General features: G+C 45.0%; 1 protein-coding gene across 1 annotated transcript in view; it reads left to right on the forward strand.

The window, feature by feature from the left end:
* Positions 1-14,733, forward strand: part of Ube2u (ubiquitin conjugating enzyme E2 U) — a 45,031-nt gene extending 30,298 nt beyond the window's left edge. Inside the window, 3 exon segments of the mRNA XM_010605077.3 lie at positions 1,452-1,533; positions 7,650-7,744; positions 13,450-14,733. The gene's annotated coding sequence lies outside the window, so the exon portion shown is untranslated.
* Positions 14,734-17,543: the final 2,810 nt, after the last annotated feature.

Below are 17,543 nucleotides of genomic sequence, written 5' to 3' on the forward strand. Positions count from 1 at the left end.
AGGAGGGAGGAGGAGGAGAACGATGGAAGGCTCCCGTACAAAGAACAGCCACAAAGCCGGGAGGACATCTGCAGCTCTGCATATCTGTGTTTGAGCAAGAACAGAAATGAAAAAAGAGATGGGAACGTTGCTGGTGAGAGCCGTGTACACTGGACCTTCAAGCTACAATCGGCCTGACGTGAGAACAGTGTGGGTTACGACTGGAGTGTTCATTTTAACTTATGACCAAAGTCTTGAGTTATAACCCTAACAAACACCCACTGCTTGTGCCCCCAGATGGCCTCAGGTGCAGACTTCACCCTGAAAGAGCTCTGGAAGGAACAGGACAGCATCCCCTCCTGTGGGGTTCACTGGGAAGTCCTGGGCTGGGGTCCGTCGAAGGACACTGAGCTCGGTCTGTGTGCAGGAGAGAGATCTGAAGGCCGTGCGGAGGAGCTGGGCCTCCACAGACCACCCTGAGTTACAACCAGCCCTGGGGATGGATGAGTTCATAAGTCAAGGGTGGCTGTAATTTAATGGAAGAACGATTTGGTTTAAATGGGCTTTTCCCCTCTCAGGGGCAAACGTCATCGAGTTAAAAGGAGAAACTGATCATCGCTGAGCCGCAGGCTCTAGACAAGGAGGCACCACCCGGCAGCTGAGGGTTCACCTGTGAACCCGAACACTGCTGAGCAGTCGCTGGCCTCCGTGCTCGCGGATGTGAAACGTTCATATAGAAATGACCAATGCCTGAAGCGTAGTAGGTTTTCAGGAAGTTTTATGTGACCTGGGCTGAAGGCATCGGGCTTACAGTTAACCACAAACTTTGGTGTCCGTGGTATAATGTGACTTCCAGAAAGTCCAAATGCAGACCTGAGTTGAGAGCAGTGTGCTGGCAGGAGGATGCAGGGATTCCACGTGTGTCCTTTCAACTCAAACGCGATCAAGATCCTGATCAGCCTCTGTGGTGTGTGTGTGTGTGTGTGTGTGTGTTGCTGGGGACTGGACCCAGGGACTCACACGTGCTATGCGTGCTCTCTACCACTGAGCGACACCCCCAGCCCTAGCCATAAATTTTAATAGAAACATGAGCAAAGGTGGTTAAAGAAAAATCATGTCCTAAGAAACAGGAGAAGAAAAGAGGGCTTCCCTGAGAGCTGCCTTCAGACGTATTTCCGGGCTGTCTCACGGGGCTCCCATCAACTTTGTTTAACAACATCAATGATACAAAAACAAATGTCAGAATAGCGAAAGCAACTTCCAAGTCACAGTCCACTTATTTCAAACAGTACCTAATACTTCATAGTTCCCGTAAAGGGACGAAATGTGGAGCTCCTGAGCGCATAACATGCCTGGAGCTGTAGGGTATATGTTCTTGCCGCTTACAACTTAATGAGAAATGAATTCTTTTCCATGTATAGCTATTAGTAAAGGACGCAAGCTCAGCTCTCTTTTTAATATTCTAATTTCAGTGCTTGAAGATCCACACTTCCCTGAACAGTACTCCAAATGGAAGGAAATGGATCTGCCATATCCCGAAGAGTGGAAGTTCAAGTAAGAAATTTCCAGCGTCTTGAGTGTATTTGCCTATTAATGTGAAATGTCTATTTTCTACCTTCCACTGTTACACTGAGCCATCAGAAGAAACCCTTGGGAATGACAATTTATGCCTTTTCTAAGCATAAGAACAGTCATAGGAAAGCGTTTTTTCTTTCCCATGAACCCGGAGAGGGGGTATCTCTGCTACCTCCCGGCTCCGTGAGGACGTGACCAACCGTGCAGAAATCTCAGAACACCCTACGCTAGTTCCCCCTGCCCGCTCCACCGTTCCTGATCCACCTGTGACTTCTGAACAGCGGCGGAAAGACTGTTCACCCGTTGTCAGCTGGCTTCTCCCAGCTCTCTCCATAGCCCGAATCTATTCGGTCTGAGGAGGAAGTGGCGGCATCTTTAGAGGGAGACGCAGTCCTACCGTAGAGTGTACAGTGGAGGAAGGGACCTCGCTGCCTTCGTTGGCCTCCTTGTGGTGTGAGCGCAGAGGCCCCGGCCTGGGGCCCTGGGTGTGAGGTCTGCGTCTTTTCCTACTCAGGGACTGTGCCGCCAGGGGAACGAAGATCTTTTTTTATTTTTCCGCATTTACTTCATGTATCTCGTTTTTTAAACTCTTTGACTATTGGCACTGTGCCCTCCCTTCCCACGGGAAATGCGGACTGCTCAGAAATAATATGGAGAATTTCCACTGGTGCCGAAGGCCAAGTCCTCACGCTTCCCAGGCCTCCCCACACCACTCTGGGCGCGGCTCCCTCCAGCAGCGGCGTCGCCTCCCCTCCGAGTGGGGGAAAAGCTTTTTGCATTTGGTGCTTTTCTGCTTTCAGGATAAATCACAAGCAGAAGAAAAGTTTTTATTAGGGGGAATTTGAAGGAGTACAGCATTTTTTTCCCATGAAGGCACGTTTCAAGTTTCTTTCAGAGCTGAAGAAACCCTGGTAGAATATGAGGTTAACTTCGCTTTGCCAGGACTTCCCTTCCGATCTCCTTTAACGCCGCTGCGCCCTTCTATTTGTTTGCTCGCCGGCTCATCATGCAGGGCCAGCGTCCCGCGCACCCCAAGACGGAGAAAGCCTGGCCGCGTCACTCCCAGCTTGCTCTAGGCCCTCCGCGGCGGGGACGGTTGTTTTCCAGACACCTCCCTGCCCGCCTGGGGACGCTGAGCCCTGGCAGCACCGCTTCTCGCACAGGCGCGGTTGGTCGGTAAAGCAGAGAGCCGCCGTTATTACCCTCATCTGCCCTTCGCTGCGGCGTGCATTCTACGTTCGCAAGCAGGCAGGCGTGTAATGGAAACTCTGAAGAGCAGCGAGATTCAAGGTATCGGGTAACTGTCGAAAGTGCCGGGTTCAGGCGGCCGAAAGTGCGTCTGGGTCACAGCGCGGCCGAGCGGCCTCCGTCCGGACGTTTCCTGTTAAAAGCAAAATCACAGAAGGCAAATGGAGAAGCTGTCTTTGCCAGGCGGTCAGGAAAAGCACCTTCTCTCCCCGCCGCCAACCACCTCTGCCGTCCACACCCGGTCGGTGCCGTCTCCTGAGGGCGCCCCCGCAGGACCACGGTCACTGGGTCCCCGTCCAGGACGCACAGGATGGGGCTCAGAGAGTCTGAAACCATCCCAGACCTGCTCGGGGCGTCGCGCCCTCTCCTCGCGTGGGCATCTGTGCTGTCCCTTCAGACCCTGCCCTGCGGACATTCCTCCGTCCGTCCGTCCGTCCATCCGTCCGTCCGCCCCCTCGGGGCCAGGGCCGCTAGGGAGGCTTTTCACTGTGTGCCTGGTGAGTCGTGGGCGCTCGGTTAACGTCTGCTGGAAGACGCAGAGTCCGCCTGACTCCGCATAGGAGTAAATATGAAAGTAGTTAATTTTAGGGAAAGTAATATTTAGCAACACACTCCTATCAAACTTCATTCTAATGGAGAGATTATGGTTCTCTTTGGGGATTTCTAAGGTGTAGTCATAAACAAGTATAGAAAAGTGGAAGGAAGCCAATGTTTTGGCAAATACCTGTAATCTCAGTAGCTAGGAGGCTGAGGCAGGAGGATTGCAAGCAAAAGCCCAGGCATGGGCACATTAACATTTTAATAAGTCCCTTTTTCTAAATAAATAAATAAAAGATTGGAGGTGTAGCTCAGTGCAAAGGCCCTGGATTCCATCCCCAGTACTGAAAAGAGAAAGAATGAAAAGAAAATGTTCCCAGCCTCCCTTTTCAAGTGAAAATATAAGTTGCTACCATGAATATTTCATGAAAATTGAATTTTATGGATGTTACTTACTAGTAACAGAAGCACACTGCCATATAACCAACTCATACATATTCATTAATCAACTACTTGGTTTGATGTCCATTTCTAAGACTTTTTTTCATTTCCCATTGCCTCGTCTCTAGAATACTTCTGCAAATGGTTTGTTTCTATTAAGACATGGGAAAGGGGGCCAGGGATTTAGCTCAGTGGTTCTGCCGCCTGCCTTGCAAGTGCAAGGACAAGAGTTGGATCCTAGGTACAAAAAAAAAAAAAAAAAAAAAAAAAATATGAGAAAGACTGTAAATCTAGGTTCTAACCAGTAGTTTTTATTTTCTTTAGAAAAATAGTGAAAGACACAAAGTCAGAATCTTAGCCACATTTTCATGGCTAGGACAAAACACCAAACACTCACAACTGACAGGAAGGGAGGTTCATTCTGGCTTATGGTTTGGAGTGGTTCAGTCCAAGGTTTGCTGTCTTCATGGCAGAAAGGGCACGGCAGAGGGGCTGGCGGAGGAGAGCTGCTCAGGGCACGGTGCACAGGAAGAGGAAAGGGGAGGATCCGGTACGGAGGTGAACCCTTCCAGGCCACGCCCCAGTGACGCCCCTTCCATCAGCCCGCTCCCTGGTGACGCCCCTTTCCACAGGCCCCGCCCCTCGTAACACCCCTTTCCTCCCAGCCCGCCCTGGATTCACTTCACAGAATCTCGGTGGCACACAAACAAGGCTCTTTTCACCTGGTTGCCACCTCCAGGCCTTCCCGCTAGGAAATTTTGTGAAAACATAATGTTATCTCCAGTGTAGCAATGAGATAAACTAAGGCACAAAGAGATGAACCAATTAGCATGCGGTGACTGAAAAGGCAAACCTTGTCTGTATATAAAAACAGGTATTTCCTACTTGCCTACTACTATGTGCTGACTAAAAGCTTTAGATTTTCAGGGCACTGTAAAAAATATCTCCTGCTTCACTGCAGTTCAAATCAAGCCCGTCTTCTGTGGAAATGTTTTTTAAAAATCGTTTTGTCAATACCAGTTTCTATTATTCAACAGTTATTTCCCTTCTCCTCTGGTAGAAACATTAACACTGGTGCTATGCCAAACACCATTATAAAGCTTCCTTATAAATAGAGTGTGGACTCAGTTGTTCTGTATTTTAAATTAAGGTCTTGGTAAACGTTCCTTCTGAGTGGCTTTAGGTCTGATTTTGAGCGTGTGTTTTCAATCACAGACACGCAAGGCGCCTCTCTGCTTGTGTTCTCCTTTTGTTCCCTTTGGCGATGTGCGGACGTTCGTGCTGAGAGCTCATCACTCATGTAATGTATGTTTGTGCTATCCTTTCAGGGTTACTGAATTTAAACCTCGTTTTTTACAGTTGATGTAATTAGATATCGAATGCGCTTTGGAAGGAGTCTGGCGTTTCAGGCCCCAAAGAGTAAACCTTTACTGCCATCTTGTGGTGAAGAGAAAATTAGCATTAGCGTGCATGCTGTACATACTTTAAAAAACAGGAGTGGGGGAAAAGTATTGACAACATTGAGAAAAATCCCTTTAAGAAATAATTTCTGCTGGGCCATTACTTGATCCACACTTAGATTTTTTAGGGACAGGGAGCTCCGTACCAAACCTTCAGACAGCTCCAGATCTCCCCTCTGGCTTAAACTGGATACATGCGTCAGTCAGCCCTTGCAGCTCAAGGCCAGAACGTGAGAAATGGTCTCCATTTTCTAGCAAAGGTGTCCTAAGGCTAAAAGCTAAACATGAAGCCAGGTGTGGTGGCACACCCCTGTGATCCCAGCATTCGGGTGGCAGAGGCCACGTGGGCTACCTGGGGAGTTCGAAGCCTCAATACAAAGCAAAACCCTGATGCAAAACAACAATAACAAAACTAAACATGAGACCCAGGGGTCACCCTTGGTGACAGAGCTGCGGTCTCTCCGAGGAAACTGCACCAGTGCCCATCGTTAATCAAATTGCTGAAACTCAGAGGTAAAGAACAATTTTCAAGTGAAGCTTTTAGAACCCCATAGGTTCTGTACAGAGATGAAGAGAGGACCGTGTCCCATAATGTCCTGCCAGAAACCTCACAGCCCAAACGCGACGAGCACCGGCTTGAGACCTGAGGGGAAATTGCCGGCACCCCAGAAAGGCAAAGTTTTTTCAGGCTATCAAATCCAACCACTAATTCCCTGAAAGACGTCTGCTAAGACTCAATTAAAAGGAAACCGCTCAGGGCAGGGGTAGCTCCGTGTGCTGGGCCTTGCCCAGCATGCGACAGACCCTGGCTTCATCCAGTACCAAAACAATAAAAAGAAGATCACCGATCGTCTGTGCTATCACCGATCGTCTCGTATCTTGTATCTAAAGAAGTCGGATTCATAGCCAAATGCCTTACGGAGAGAGCACCTTCCCCGTATTTCATTGTTTTGAAAATATTTCAATATTTTAATTCATTGAAAAGAAAGTTTGTGTTATTATGTTTTGCTTTTGTAAGAATCTTTTTGGTTTATGTCTTGTACTAAGTAACTACTTTGAAGATGATATGCGATGCAGTAACATATTATTCTTATTGTTGGGTTATAAAATTTGTTTTTTATATTTTTTCACAAGACAAAAAAAAAAAGACAGACAGACAGACAACACCAGGCCCAGACAGCCTCACTGGGGAATTTTTCCACACATTTATGGAAAACATAATTCAAATGCACCCAGAAATCATACAGAAACTAGAACAGAAAGGAACAAGTATTCTCTGCCCCTAGTGTTAAGATAGGAATCACAGACCCAGGCAGTCGTTAAGAAGAAAACTGGAGATCCATATGTTAGCAAATCCAATCTAACTGGAATATAATATTCTAAATATTGATTTGTTAACATTATTTTTAAATGACTTAATCCCTCATGACCAAGTTGGCTTTATATCAGGAAGGCAACCTTGGTTTAACATTGGAAAAATTCAAACAACGTTAGAGAAATAAAGAAGATTCATATGGTTCTCTCGGTGAAGAGAAATTCAGGACCTCTTCCTGGTTAAACAAAACAAAACAGACCTGTCCATAAACTAAGAATATGGAAGAATTTCCTCAACCTGAGGAAACACATCTATGAAAGCTCTACAGCCGGTCTTGGTGGAACATACCTTAATCCCAGCACTGGGGAGGCTGAGGCAAGAACATCTCCATGAGTTTGAAGCCAGCCAGGCTACATAGTGCAACCCCATCTCAAAAGACAAAAAAAAAGAAAAACCCTAGAGCCAATCCCAATCATAGTGGTGAAAAACTGGAAGTGTTTCCCCTAACCTTGGGAACACAGCAAGGACTTCATACTTTGGGCAGCAAGAGCCACTGCCCATGGATCTTGACTTCGTTCGTTTCTGTCTCCTCCCACGGGTTTTCCCCAGTCCACTCTTTGCCTGTCTTTTTCTTCCTGTCTGCTTAGCTCCTGGAACTGTCACTGAGTTTGTGCCACAAGGTATTCTTGTTGCTTTTACTTATTAGTCTTGCACTGTATTTGTTTGCTTTTCTAACTACGACTCTTTTTCCATTTTAAAATGTTTGCTAGTCCACGTTTGCAGTGTATAACCCTTACGCCTGTCCTGGGGAGTTGGTGCATGGCCAGAGCCCATCGCAATCCTTTTTAGCCCTGCCCCTCCGCATCCTCTCCTTCCACCTCATGATTCCCTTCCCGCTTGTAGATCTTCTGTTGTTTTAAAGCACATGCTGAGATGACTTCACTTTACTATTAGTCGGCACTCACACTGACATTGTGGTCAGAGCCTATTGTCTGTCCAGTTTTATTAGTTCATTTGGTTTCTTTTCTTCAAAGAGAGCGTGCCCTTCCCAAAATTCACATGGGACTAAGGATAAGTTTCTTTTCTCTTTGCAGATTTGCCATCGCCAGGTCTCGGTTTGCCCGAGAGAGCAGAGTACCAAGCAGTGTCAGCCTTTCAGGGGAGATGAACCACCTCTGCCCTACTCCAGGTAAATTGGATCCGGCTTATTTGCTTTTTTAAAACTAAAAGAATCATTCGTAATAACAAATTTAAATATTTGTTCAGCTCAGTCAAGTTTGGATATGTAAGGCCTGTTGCAGCTTGTGTCTAGGTATCCCCCAAAGCCTCACACACTGCTAGGTGGAGTTTTCAGAGGTGGCTAGATTGAGGTGTGTGAATGTGGATTAAGGGTGTGTGATAAGTGGATTAGGCAACTTATTGGTTTAGCACTGTTCTGGGCGTGGATAATGGGAAAGCCCACCCTGGATGTGGGTGGACCAACTAATAGGCTTGTAGCTCGGATGGGATAAAGGAAAAGGGAGGCTGCTGCTTCCTACCTCCTGCCTGCACTGCCTGCACTGCCATGGACTGTTTCTCCTCTTTGATGCCTCCCTGCTGGGAGCCAGCCAACTACGGACTGAACTGTGAGTGAAATAAACCTTTCCTCCTTTAACTTTGGGTGCCAGGTATTTTGTCTCAGTGATGAGAGAAGGAACTAAGGCCCAAGTTTTGTGTTCTCCTTTCAAATTTGCTTCAATTGTTTCTTTAAAAAATAAATTCAATAAATAATTTACACAGGAATGGAAGCTTTAAAAGATTGAATTACTTCTATTACAAGCTTACTACCCTTAATGGGCTAATACACGATTTGAGAATTCAAGCCTGAGTCCCCAAATATTAAAAAGCAGCCAAAACATTGTAGATTCAGAAGTACGGGTAACATAGTTGGACAGAAAGGATCAGTGTTAGTTGTGTTTCTGTGCTTGTAAAAATTAATGTTTCTCAAAGCGGTGTGAGTTCTGGGGTAGGTGGAAAGGCCAGCTGTGGATGGAGAGAGAGGGCCAGTGACAGAAGGGTGACATGTGGGGTCTGAGAGGCTGGTTGGGGATGCAGCACTGTGTGATGCTGGAAGGCACCACCTGAGCTCCGGGTCCCTGGTTCCTGAATGACATCCTGCACCGTCCCCCAGTGCCTTGTGATTAGGTTGCCCGCACGTAACAGACCTTTGTACCCTGGAAAATGCCTGACTTCGAGTTTGGCCCTGTACTTGTTTCCATCTGGGGAGTATTTGCAGTGTGTGAGCCCAGGGCTTGGAAGGTCTGCAGGACTTGGCTTGCTCTTTTGCACACCTGCCATGGCCAAAACAAGCCAGAGCCACCCCTCTGACCATAGTGGGGGACAGAAGGAAGGAGCAAGCTGCCACATAAGCTAACCCAGCAGCAGGCTCGGGACCAAGGCAAGCACTTCCTGCAGGTCGCAAAGCCTTTGTGCTTGATGCTGTCTAGCAATAGTGAGTGTGAGCAGGATATCGAAGGACAGTGTGATGGGTAAAACTGACCACTTTGGCAGAAAGCGTGAACGGGTTGTACTTCACTTTGAGAAAAGCACACCTGACATTTGGAAGGAAGAGGGAGGAAGAGGTTTTGGGAACTGTGCATGGCTGGTGTGGCTTCTCGGACACAGTCCTTTCCCTGTCTCTTCACAAAGTCCCTCATCACAGACACGGTAGCGCCACCAAAGTCTCCATGAACTCAGCCTTCCTGTCACTCTGTGTATGCGGTGGCCTGGACTTCCTGGTCTCCTGCTTTCCCAAGATGCCTGGCACTATGCGGCTGTGATGTTCTTCCCAATTATTCACCTGTGCCTTCCAGATCTTCCCTGCCCACTTCTCCAACACCTGGACCCCCCCAGTTCCTCTGCTGAACCCCATCTTGGATTATTTTTGCTGGCTCTTTTTGAGTGAGTAGAAATAAACCACTGGGCAATAATGCTTGTCATTATGTTACCGATCAGCACATATTTAGTATCTTTGCTAATTAAACTGTTTCAAGATTTAAAAAATGAATGATCAGATATGGACTTTCCACGATTCGTATCAAGAGGGGAACAAATACATGGCAACAAGAATGTTCCTTCATCATTCGTTTCACTGACATATGACAAGTCCCCACCGTTATCCCAATAAGCACAACACTGGGTTTCAAAAACCCATCCCTTATATTTCTACTCTAATTTTGTACTTTAGCATAATAATAGCTGCTTGTGCTTCTCAGTACCTTTCCCTGAGGGATAGAGGAATCCATCTTTGTGTTTAGCCACGTGGTAGGATGTGTGTGCTCCTGTGTGAGCACCTCTGCAAAAGAATCAAACCAGGATGTCCACTCTCATTCTGCCCCACCGAACAGGTTTTGCACGTTTACCTGAGCATCATAAAATACAGCCACCCCACTCTAGGATTTGTTTTTTAAAAAGTTTTCTTTGATTTTCCTGGTAGAAGTACCCCAATTCAATAAAATGGCACGTGAAAAATCAGATTTACAAGTTTTGGAGGTCAGAAGTGAATTATCAGATTACTCATGTATGGATGATGATGATCCATTATGGTAAAATAAATGTTTGCATAAGAGAAATACATGCTTTTTGGAACAGAAGTGGTGGGGATGATGAGGAGGAGGAGGAAGAGGAGGAGGATGATGATGATGATGATGATGATGACTTTGACGTTGTGAACCAAAGTTCCTGTGACCATGAAATGGAAAAACATTTGGCTAATACAGACACAGGGAATGCAGACCTCCTTGATTCAGATGATGAAGAAAACAGCAATGTGAGTGCATATTTGACTAGTCAAAATGTTGCTAAATGGTCACACAACTAAATGGAATGATCCAATGTAAGAACTAGGTCTGAAAATATAGTGAGGACCTTGACAGTGGGGAACACGCATCAGACAGGGAGTAGGTGCCAAACATATAGTGTGGTACACTTCAAAATATAGTATAAAAATTTATGCCCTTGTAGATACAAAGACTTATTGTGCTTCAATTTAGAAGTGTATCCTGGAACTCAGCCTCCAGGTCCTTATTTGTATAGTAATAAACCAAATGATGTTATGAACAGACTTGTTGCTCCCATCTCCCAAATTAATCAGAATGTGACATTTGACTATTGGTTTACCAGTTTCTGATTGATATACATTTGCTAACAGAGCTCAGGTTGACCAGTGTAGGAACTGTACCCAGGAACAAAGCAGAAGTTCCTAGTAAAAGGTTGCAAATTGAAAACAGAACTGTATAGTACAATCTTTGGATTTCAAAACGATAAAACATTGGCCTCATATATGGCAAAGAAATACAAACTGGGACTGCTGATGTCAACATTGCAACATTATGGAAAAACTGACAGAAAAACGGTTACAATTGAATGGGCCAAAATGGTGCATTGTCTCTCTTTACTGATGTCAGCAATCTGTGTGACTTCCTAAATCTAAGCCTGAATAATCATTAGGGTGGTGGTGTGTTTAAGATTGAATGAAAAGAAGGGAAGCTGCTTTAGGGTTAGGGAAACATGAATAGTCATTAGAGTGATGTTGTGCTTTTGATTGGATGGAGAGAAAGGAGGTAGCTCACACAACTTCCCTGTTTTAGGGCTATGGAAGCAAGGATAATCACCAGGGTGGTGTGGAATTTACATTAGAAGGGAAGGGAGGGACTCAGCTCTTTCGCTTCTAACTTCACTAAAAGCTCAACAAAACTGAAGCCTGAGATGGTAACTTTTTATAACAAAACCAAAGACCCAGTTGATGTTGATGAGTTATCTAGCAACTATGGTGTTAATCAAAACATAAAGCATTGGCTAATTGTTGTGTTTTACTCCGTCCTAAATATGTGTGGCATGAATAATTTGATAGTTTACAAAGAAGTGCAAAATACCACGGAGAAATTTTCGTAGAGGATTGGGACTGGAACTCATAAGAGATCACTTACAGCAGAGGAAAAACAAAATGTTTTTGCCCAGGGAACTATGCAAAAAAAAAAAACGTGGAGCACAGTGGTGAGCTGACAGGTAAACAGGCAGGCACAGCATCACAAAGACCTACTACAACAGGAAAACCAGAAAGATGTCAACTGTGTCTTACAAGAAAGGGCAGAATAACAAAACATACATGCTATCATGTAAGTGATACTTGTTTAGGGAACATGCAATTTTAATGTGTAAAGACTATGTTGGCTGTGACAATTGAGGCAAAGATTATTTTTGTTGTAGAGTTCTGTTGGCATCTTTATTGTAATTCACATAAGTTTTATTCACATAAGTTTATCTTCTAGGTTTTGTAAGCAAGTAGAGAGCTGATGTGAAAATGTTGATGTTTATTCTAAACACACAATACATATTAAGCATTTAATATTTTATTTTATTGATATTTTATGTTCCTGTTAAGTACACATTGTATAATAAATAAGAACCTCCTGACAAAACGGCAAGACCAAGAAGATGTCAAGTACGTCTTACAAAGAAGCCAGGGAAGCAACACATATGTGCTGTCAGTGTAAGCAATATGTGTGTATAGAATGTGCTGTTGTCACATGCGAAGACTGCCTTAGGTGTGATAATTGAAGTAAAGATTTTTTTTTCAGATTGCCATTAGTGTTTTCATTGTAGTTCACACAGGTTTTTATTTCTGATGTTCATTTTTAGACTTTGTATACCAAAAACCAGTTGAAAATTTTGATGCTTCTTTATAAACACTCAATAAATATTTTAAAATGCAATTTTATTTTTGTGATTTTTTCCTTTTAAGCATTCATTGTTTAATATGATAAAACTGATAAAATTAATAATTTATCAATAGAAATATTCTAAAGAATAAATATGGTTTGACATACCCATGTTATGCACCTTCATGATAAAAAATGTGTTAAACCCCCGGGTTATTATTGCACTTGTGAAGCATCCGTTCCCTTATACATCAGTGGGACTCCAGAAATACTATGCATGAACTAACAAAGGATAAAAAGCTGGAGCAAGAAGAAAGGATAATTTGTGAATTGAAAAGTTTAAAAAGGTTGCTTGCCTTCAATTATGTAATGTCTTAGTTACTTTTTTGTTGCTGAGACAAAATACCCAACACCCACACGTTAAAGTTAGAAGATTTATTTTAGCTCACAGTTTGTAGAGATTTCAGTCCACAGTCAGCTGGCTCCAAGGCAGGACAGCATGGCCAAGGGGCCTCACAGAGGAGGAACAGTCTGTGGCAGGGTAGACAGGAAACAGCAAGCCTCCCTTTCCCTTTTATTCCATCCAGGCTACAAGCCTATTGGCGGGTGCCACTCACACCCAGAGTGGGGCTTCCATTATCCACACCCAGAGCTATGCTAAACCAATCAGTGGACTGATTTAGACGAGATTGGGTGCACTCAGGGTGGTATGAATGTAGACGTAAGTGAACTTAATTTAGTAAGCACACACCATTAATCCATATTCACACACCCTAAATCTAGCCACCTCCAAAAAGCCCCCTGTATGACAGCATAAGGTTTTGGGGGGACATCTAGATACAAGCCACAACACATGAATTTCAGAGGCGGGTGCCTCACACCCAGAGTGGGGCTTCCATTATCCACACCCAGAGCTATGCTAAACCAATCAGTGGACTGATTTAGACGAGATTGGGTGCACTCAGGGTGGTATGAATGTAGACGTAAGTGAACTTAATTTAGTAAGCACACACCATTAATCCATATTCACACACCCTAAATCTAGCCACCTCCAAAAAGCCCCCTGTATGACAGCATAAGGTTTTGGGGGGACATCTAGATACAAGCCACAACACATGAATTTCAGCGTCATTCTACAAATGCAGGACAGCTTTTTCATTGTGCATTACACTTCTGTTTTTCCTATTTCTCACAGAAGAACACCCTACTGAGTCACAACCAGAACTAGATCATGTCACAGAGACCCATGAAACAGAGGACGTGTGAAAGGATGAGGATTCGCCCTATGACTATTACACGTATGATCTGGGGGAAGAAGAAGTGGATGAGCTGATCGCCTGGACCATGCTCTCAATGCAGATGCTTTAGACGACTAGACCTGCGCTCCCTCTCCACAACTCAACAAACAGGCAGCCTCCACCATGGTTGGATTCTGCTTTTCACAAGTTGGTCTCATCCTCTTTCTGTAAGTGCAGAGGAGGAAAATACAAGTGAGCATAAAGTGGTGAATATGTTACTGTGAATGGTTTGAGTCCTACTTCTGTGCCTGGAACAGAGTTAGCCAAGTTAGATGCACTCGTTGTTGTAAAGTAGATGTTCTCAGGCACAGAGCTACTGCTGTTAGGCAACCAAGTCTAAGATTTTCAGGGAGGAAGTAAGTCAGAAAGGTGTTGGGCCAGGAGGGGACCTCTGGAGACTGGACAGAACCCAAACAGTGGGATCTATTCATTCATCTACACCCATCCTGTTTCTTGTTTCCTCTGTATTCAAAGGAGGAGATGCCCTACTGTATACTGATGTCCTTCTGCTGTCTTCCTGAGCTCATGCTGTTTTCTCTTTGACCATGACCAACCAACCTCTCATACTCTTGTATCTTTATTTTCTCCCTCTTTCTGCTGTGTTGCCTCAATTGGTAGTTTTGCTTGTGTCTCTCCTGTTCTAAAATGAGCCTGCTACAAAACACATGTGGGACCTTGCTTCAGGGATAATGGGAATAAAAATAGGCAGCAGTATGAATTTGCAAGTGAAAGCTTTGAGAAGGAAGGAAAATGAGAAAGAACGTTAGCTGGAGCCAAAGAAAAGCAGAAGGGGACTGATGGAGAAGCTCAGACTAGTCCAGGAGACAAAGGAAAGAAAGAAACAAGCTGTTATGGGCTACGGTGCAGGCTAGGATCTGATAACCTCCCAGTGGTTCATAAGTATGGAATTTTTGGAGCTTTCCATGTGGGGAGTATTCCTTCCTTGTGTGGCATGTCTCAGTGGTCGTTCTCATTGGGACATCATGGTGCGCCATTCCTCACCTATTACGACACCCCTTGTCCCTGCAGGAAGAGAGGGTGAAGGGGGTGGTACCTCCTGTGCACTGTTGGAAGAGGCCTGGGGAAAAGACATCTCTACCTCTTGGATGAAGGCCTGAGACTCCCTCATGCTCTTGTCTTCATGTGGGGGCTCTAGGCTAAGGCCATATTATTATTACTCTTCTTAAAAATGTTTTCATTTCAGTGTAACACAATTACGTATAAGGAAATTATAAAAACATTCCTTCTATGAAGAATTAAAATTTTGTAACAAAATAATTAGAGAATGACAGTGGTTAATGTACTGTATATCATAATCTTAGAATGGTCAAAATGGTACTGAGTACAGGCCATAGACAAAAGAAGACTGACAAAGAAGAAATAAATAAAAGGACACATTTTTTCTTTTCAATGAACAAAAGAAGCTAAATGAAACAAATTAGGATTTATCTAACGGTTTCTCTTGTATGAGAGTCTATATAAAGAGAGGGAAATAGAAGATAGATAAATCAGAAGTAGGAAGAAGCCCAAATAACCCCAAATTATCTGTTCTCTTGTTTCAAAAGTACTTTAGGATCCCTTTCTTTGTATACAGACGTTTATCACAATACCGTCAGGGAGACATCCCTGGAGGCCTAGTTCCCTACACACATGTGTCTCCTGGCAACTGCCACACTTGCCTATAAGCCCGGCTTTGGATCTACTTTATAGGCCGGTCTCTCCCTTATTTCCAGGGAAGTCACTTTAGCTCCCATAAAAAAGAAAACATGCATTTCTGTCTCCTTTACTTCCACGGCTAACTGGTTGTGTCCACAGCTGCCCAGACAACAGGGTCCCACCTGATGGCGGTGCCTCACACTTCTGCTGTCCACCTGCCTTTTTCCCACCACCCAGCCACAAAATCCCAGCAGCCACCCCGGATTTCCGCCTCCTTTGTCTCCAGGAAAGCCTAGGCAAGGGCTAGCTCAGCGCCCCCGACACACAGAGAGCTAGTAGAGATGCCTTGTCTCAGGCCGCAGAAAAGCAGAGGGCACGGCAGAAGGTGCTTCTTCCTGATGGTGGTGGGCACAGAGCTGCAAGTCCACTGGAGCCCCACTCACCCCTCCGGGTGAAAGCCACCGCGGATGCCTGCCGGGACCACCTGCCGACAGCTGCCTCCATTTCTGCTCCTCAAACCAAAGCCCAGGTTTTGCCATCTTAGAATCTGCCATTAAAAATAAACCCAAACAGCTGGGATGTGTCTCCGTGGTACAGTTCCCGACGACTTGTGCAAGGCCCTTCATTCGCCCCATCCCCATCCACTGCCAAAAATTTTTTTAAACTTGAAAATTTAGCAAATCAATGACTTCACAAGCAGAAATAGACTCTGATAGGTTTCTCAGTTTCATGGAAGCATGATTGGAATCAGAAATTCTAGCCTCAGAATGACTTGGGAAGAATTCACTTCTCTGAAATTTCTGGAAGAGTTTTTGTAGAATTGGAATTATGTGCTTCTTATGTGTTTGGTAAAATTCAACTGTGTAACCAGGTGAAGCTGGAGGGTTTTTGTTTTGTTTTGTTTTTTTGGTTGTTGTTTAATAGAATGGCATTTAATTGCAATTTAAATTTTAAAAATGGATATATGACTAATTAGGTGATCTGTTTCCTCTTTATTTTTTGGCTTTTTTTTTGTACCAGAAATCGAACTCAGGACCTTGCATTTCAAGGCAGGCATAGTGCCACTGAGCTAAATCCCCGGCCCTTTTTGGGCTTTTTTGAGACAAGGTCTCACTATATAGTTGAGGCTGGCCCAAAACTCACTATGTAGCCCAGGCTGGCCTCAAACTCCTGGCAATCTTCCTGCCTCAGCCTCCCTAGTGCTGGGATTACAGGTGTGAACCACCATGCCCTGCCTTGTTTCCTCATAATGACCTCTGGTTAGTTCCATCTTTCAAGTTATTTATCTATGGCATTTTAAGGACCAAAACTTTGGTACACAGTTGTTGATAATATCCCCTTATTAGCCTTTTACTCCTTGTTACATCTTCAGTAATGTCCCTTATGTCTTCTCTTTTCCCCTGATTAGTGTGGCTAGAAGTTTGTTAATTTTACTGCTCTTGTCGCATAACTGATTTTGGGTTTACTTATTTTCTCCATTTTTTCCTATTTTCTTGATTTCTGCCATAATCGTTAATTTCCTTGCTTCTGCTTAGTTTGGATTTAATTTACTCTTTTCCTCGCTAATTAAGTTGAGCACTGGAGTTATTGATTTGACACTTTTCTTCTTTTCTAATACGGGAATTCACTCGTATGTGATGAATATCCTTAATCTGAAGTGAGAAATTAACAGATTTTTGAGTTCCAAGATGACGTTCAAAATTCTTGGATTTTGGAGTATTTCAGATTTTGTGTTTTCTGATTAGGAATGCTCAGCTGGTAAAATCAGAATCAGAAAGGCCCCAGAACCCAAAACACTTCTGGTCTCCAGCCCTTGGGATATGGGATGCCAACCTGAATAAACCCCCAACACTGCTCTACCAGTGTCCCAAACGGAAGACACTTGGGTTAGTAGGCCCAGTTGGAACCAGCGGACTGCAGTTGGTCTGGGTGTCTGGCCCGTGGCTGCTTGGCCTCGCCTTCCCTGCAGGGGGAGCCACGCGCGGCCCAACAGCTCCTGGCTCTGCAGCTTTCACACCAAGGGACGTTTGGAGAAGTGAGCCCGCTGGCTCTGCCCCTCAGGAGACATCCAACAGGGAAAGGACCGGAGAACGATGCACTTCGATAAAGCCACGGCACAGACCTAGGGGAGCCTGCAAGTCCATGCTGCCACGGGCGGACCATGCAGAAGCCACCTACGGGTAGACAGGAAGGAACGTGGTGTGCGAGTGACTGCCAGACGCCAGGCCTCGCCCGGCCTCCTACCCGAGGCAGGGCAACAGCCAGAGAGCGAGGGGTCCCGCGCACCGCCCGGGGTGACCCCAAGAGCGAGGCCGAGGAGTGGAGTGGGGCGGGT

Source organism: Fukomys damarensis, unplaced genomic scaffold, assembly GCF_012274545.1.
Source record: "Fukomys damarensis isolate Sample0158 unplaced genomic scaffold, DMR_v1.0_HiC HiC_scaffold_33, whole genome shotgun sequence".
Taxonomy (NCBI): Eukaryota; Metazoa; Chordata; class Mammalia; order Rodentia; family Bathyergidae; genus Fukomys; species Fukomys damarensis.